Below are 6,000 nucleotides of genomic sequence, written 5' to 3'. Positions count from 1 at the left end.
TATTCTATTGTCACCATTGTGTCTTCTTAATTAATAATATGATCGCTGTCAACAAATGACTGTGATAAATTGCTTGTTTAAGAACAAGAAACTCGTTGCCACATTCCATATTTATCAATCCACACAATGCCAATGAGAGGATACCATTAACTATTTAATTGAGCTATGAATTCTATTGTTGTTAATAAATTCATGTCATACACAAGTCATGTACCTAACATACCAGCTATGGGCTCAACCATCTTTAGAGTATAAGCATCCACTTATGTCAAAGCACATGAGCTACATACGCATGGTTAGTGACTGACTCAAGATTTAGGTAAATCACACCACGAACATCACAAGTAAATTAATTTACAAACGGATTAAGAATTAATTCATCTTGGGTCCAGTCCAATGAATACATTTATGTTTTTACCCGTGGAGCCAAATGCTCCGATAACCAAGACTAGTCATCTCCCTTATTAGAATTATAGACAACATAATAATCCTTCTAAGTATTTGAATCAAATGTCACTTTAATTCTTTTACGGGATTATAGAATCATTTAGATTATCTACTGAAGTAGATTGTCTTCTCGCATTGTTCTAATAGACAATTTATTATCTCCATCAATTATATATATTAATAATATTGTTAATTGAGTTATTGTCTCAAATTATCTCGACTCTAACTCGCAATTAATAACAAAATCATGATAAATAATTGAAATGCATTTAATATTGTTTTTCCGATGTATTTATAGGTTAAAGTTTCATTTTACTCATAAATTAATCTATTTTAATTTTTTATTTTAATATCATATATATTTCCTGTGTTATTATGATTAGTTAATTTTCAAGTCATACGTTTTATTGTTTATTGTATGTTATTTTTAAACACACATTTATGTTTTAAATACGTAATTTTTACACGTATACACTTGTAATAGGATTTATAGTAATATTTTAAACAAGTTATTTAGATTTTTCCCAAAAACTTAGAACTAATTTTTTTGAATTATTATAATTTTCACAAATATTATATTTTTGTTAATTTTTTTAAAATTCAACCCATAGTATACATTTTACATTACCATGTTGTTCTCAATTGCATTAAGATCCTTTTTCTCTTTTAACAACAGTATCTTTTATTAATGGAAATGATTAAAATTGTCTCAATATTTTTATTTGCTATTTTTAATATTATAAGGACTAAATTATTTAATTTATTTTATAGGGACATTAATACTTACCCAATAGATTATTAACAAAGTGGTTAATTGTTTGCTTACTTTCTAATAGGACAGAGATTAAATTACTTTATTTGTTTTGAGAGGGACTAAATTGTTTATGAATCTATAGTGTAGGGATTTGTTAGATATTTTTCCTTTCTAAAAAAATAATAATACATGTCTACTTAAAAAACTAATGAGACATGTCAATTACATCATTGTCACGTGCTAGCCACATGTCATCCATGTGTTGCACAGGTATAAATTTTTCAATAAAAATAGTAGTAAAGTAAAGGGATAATTATTTATTTGGCCCTTCAATTTCAAAAAAAAATATTAATCCTTCATTTATTTTAACTCTTAAACTTGAGTTGTTCATCAAATCATCCCAAAATGAATGAAAATATTAACGTCTGTTAACTTTCTTGATATGGCATACATGTTAGAAAAGTTAACCATTGGTCAACTTTACTATCCATTTTAGAGTAATTTGACAAACAATGCAAGCTCAAAGAGAATAAGATAAAAAATCGACTTCATTAATTAAAAAATAAATAAATAAATAAACAGTGCTTTTAATTTGATTTGCTTTTGTCTTGTTTTGTTGCATTCATTTTGGTCGGCAATGAAAATAATGGAACTCAACTATCATACGTTAGATCAAATTAATCACTTTATCATTATTTTTTTAAAATTTTTTCCATTGGTTATTTTTTCGTTCTTTCTTTTTATTTGAATACTTTCTGTTAAGGGAGGTTAGATTCAAACTCTCTATTATTCCATTCGGGAGAGTATCTTGATTGATGATTGATGTAGATACAACCTGTAAGTTTACGAGAAAGGTGTTAGTATTGTTAGAAATATTAATTATGTATAATGTGCCTACAAGAGATTGAACCATTGATTATAATCTAAACTTATACTTGTAATTGTACAGAAAAAAAGGGAAAAAGTGAAATTTTGGGTGTTCTATCTTTTATTTTAGTGAGATAAATTAAATAATAAATTTAATGTTTAAATTTATTCAATTTTATTTAAGGGCTAAATGCATTTTGATTCTCTTGATTTTCATTTTAAAAATTTTAAAATATAATGATTTTAAATTTACTAGTTAAAAATTTGTGGCATCAATTAAATTTTTAAAATTAAAGAAAAAATTGAAAGTAGGCCAGTTTTATTTTTCTTAAAACATTTTAAAAAGTAAATTATTTAAAATTACACATTTAAAAATAATATTTTATAAATATTTTATCATTAAGTGAATGTTCATCAAGATCAAGATAAGTTTGATGTACTTTAGAACTCTAATATTAGTTAGAAGTGAAGCTTTATTTCATTTATACGCCTTATATCTATAAATATAGACTTTGAGGAAGTATCGTAAATATATCTATTGATTAATAAAATACCTACTTCTCTTTTTTTTTTACTTTCTTTATCATTTATTTCATAACATGTTATCGTAACGATAACACAATATTTAAATAAGTAGGGCTTCAACCATTCAATCACATCAAATTTTCATATATACTTTTACATCATATGGTAATATATTAATCAGATTTATAATTGGCATGTTTTTAATTGTCTTAAAATTTTCTTCTTGAGATTATATTTTGTTGGAAATATTGGATCGAATCAAATCTGATCTGCCCATAATAGGGTAGAACCTAAATCCATTAAGGTTATTAAAAAGTAGTTACCGAAAAACTATCATGGGTAGTTTATATGTATAATGAAGTTTTTTCTTAGATATAAAGAGAAATAAGTTTTTCTTAGATAATGCAATACCTTCAAAGAAAACAATGAAAGTTCTCAAGATAACCCTTCAAATGGGAGATATAACTTATCTTAGTAATGTGATATAAAAGATCATTAGTCACATGCTTCTCGTATGTTCAAATATTTTGTTTCTATTAATATTTTTTAAAGAAAAATACATATATTTAAAGAAAATATATATAGGGGTGTTCAAACTTCGATTAAAACAGAATTAACCAACCAAATCGATCTAATTTGGTTAATTGGTCGTTAACTAATCTAGTTATACCAGAGGCCAATTAAAGGTTTTTTGAAGTTTCGGTTAATGGTTAATTCGGTCAGAAATTGAATAATTAACCGAACTTAATAAATAATATCATATATTATATGTATTAAGCTATTACTAATTCGGATACTTCAGTCAAATGAACATTATAAAAAAAAAAACATACAAATTTCGGTTAACCGACCAAATTAACCGAAATATTTCAGTTTAGTTAACAGTTAATGGATTAAAAAGTTCAGTTAATGCTAGTTTAGCTCGGTTAACCGTTTGTTAACCATTTAAACACCCCTAAATATAATATACATCGTTAACAGTGTAGCAATGAATGCTATCCTTACAAATAGAAAGTACTTATCTTATTCGGTACTGAAACAAACCAATATTATTGCAATAAGATTTATTTGAACCTTATTAGCAAAAACTGAGATTGGATCTCTTGCATTTGTGAAAGAAATATGGACCCATTTTATCTAGGAAGTGTATGTTATAATATGATTTTAGTAGATACATCTATAAGATAATTACATATGAGTTATCAACGCACAATCTATGGTTTGTAAGATTATTTTTTTAATAATTTGTTTAAGAATAAAACTTTTAGATTATGCAAATGAGAAAATTCTTACTAATGCTTGTGAGTTTATTTCTCAAGCTTTAAATAGTTAATGTTAGATTGCTAGTGTGAATAATTATTATAAACCCTGTTGCCTATATGTATAAAATGGGTTGACAGAACTGATAATTAAGTGCCTCTAATTAGTAGCTAAACCATATCTTTTTTAGAACAAAATTTTTTAAATATGTATAAGGATATGATATTTTAAATGAATAAACACTTATACGCATCATGCCAATAAATTGTGATAAATACTCATCATTACAATTGGTTTTTTGTCGAGTCAAATATAACTCATTTTAGATTTTTTTAATATAAGATATATTTAAGTTGCTCCACCAAAATGCATAAAATACTCTCAAGGAAAGGAATATACATTAGTTATGAGTCTCATTTTATGATTGTGGTTACTATTTGATTTGATAATTTTTCAACATTATGGAGAGAGAAATAATAACTAGATAAATAAATTACTTGGAATGAATTGTCATTATCTAGATCATCGTAGAAAGTAATTTGAATTAAAAGTTTAAAAAAATATCTCGCTTTATTATAAGTTAACTACCAAATGTATTTACTGACATAATGTGAATAACCAAGTGTTATATACTAACTAATGTTTCCATTTGAATCAAAATTTCAATAGGACAATCAGTTAGAATAAATGTAAGTAGTGCATGCTTGAAGAATGGTAGATTGATTGGTTCCAAATATAAAAATTCTCGTAAAAATTTTAATCTAGACTGTCATATAGTAGGGCAGGTACTTCAAAAGAAACCCAAGATATAACTAATTATTAAAACTCCAAAAGAGATTTAGGTACTTGAAGATAGAAATAAAGAAAATAAAGAAAATAAAGAGATCTCAATAAGTTATGTCAATACAAGAAAATATGAAACCGTAGAAATGAAAAGTTGTCGACAACGTTTTTGCAATGTTGAAATAATGAAAGAAAATGAGGGTTTTGAATAAATCTATTAAGAAACATCGACATGAAATAGATTGGCCAAAATGGAAAACGCAATTCTAGTATAATTAAATTAATGAAAATTTTGGACCAGTAGTCCAAACGTCTAAACGTATAAAACTAGTGATGGTACAATGAGTAGTTTTGCGAAATAAAATAAGTAAAAAGAACTCTTTAGCTAAGTCTTGACATTGATTATGAAATGTATAATACTTTTAGAAGTGGATCCAATAATCTTTAGATATTTTATTAATTTGGTAGTTCATGAAAGATTTAACATGTGTATTATGATATAAATTAATATATAATAAAATTTATATTAAAATCCTTAAAGGATTTATAATACTAGAAGCATACAAGAATTCCCAAGAATTTGTTCAATATATTTGTGTAAGTATTTATTAAATTATTTTAGACATATGTCATAAATTTGAGTTAATAAATAATAATTGAAGAAAGATTATAAAATGATTCAAAATCCTCATATATATTTTCTTATAATAAAACCATTATCAAATTTGTTAGGATTAATATTGAAATTCCTAAAGTGATCAAAATATATTTCTCCAGAAATCTTTCTCACTCGTGACTTCTAGAAGGTTGATGATATGAGCGTTTATCAAATTCATTTAAGTGATTATTCGAAAGCTAGTATTCAAAATTGAATACGTAAAATATGATATATTATGTTATATCATCATGAGGGGAATAAATACGCGTTGTACTATTTTTCCCTTAATTAAGGTTTTGTCTCACTAAATTTTCCTCATAAGGCTTTTAATAAGGCAGAACTAGACATCTAAGAGATTTTATCTTAGCAAGATATTAACGAGGCATGTTATCTACCAATAGACATCTAAAAGAAATGTTATAAATATTTTATTATTAAGTGGATATCCATTAAGATCAAAATAAGTTTAATGTACTCTAATATTAATTAGATGTAAAGTTTTATTTCATTTATACGTCTTGTGTCTATAAATATAGACTTTAAAAACCATTGTAAGCATCCATATTAGTCAATTAAGTACCTACTTCTATTTTGCTCTCCAAGTTTTATGTTCCAAAATAAATTTAATAAGTATTTTAAATATTTAACTCAAAATTATTTTAAATTAAACCTTTTAAAATTACTTGTTACAATAATTATAATATTT

The sequence above is a fragment of the Gossypium arboreum genome, chromosome 4 (genome assembly GCF_025698485.1).
Source record: "Gossypium arboreum isolate Shixiya-1 chromosome 4, ASM2569848v2, whole genome shotgun sequence".
NCBI lineage: Eukaryota > Viridiplantae > Streptophyta > Magnoliopsida > Malvales > Malvaceae > Gossypium > Gossypium arboreum.
This window is presented reverse-complemented; position numbering follows the sequence as displayed.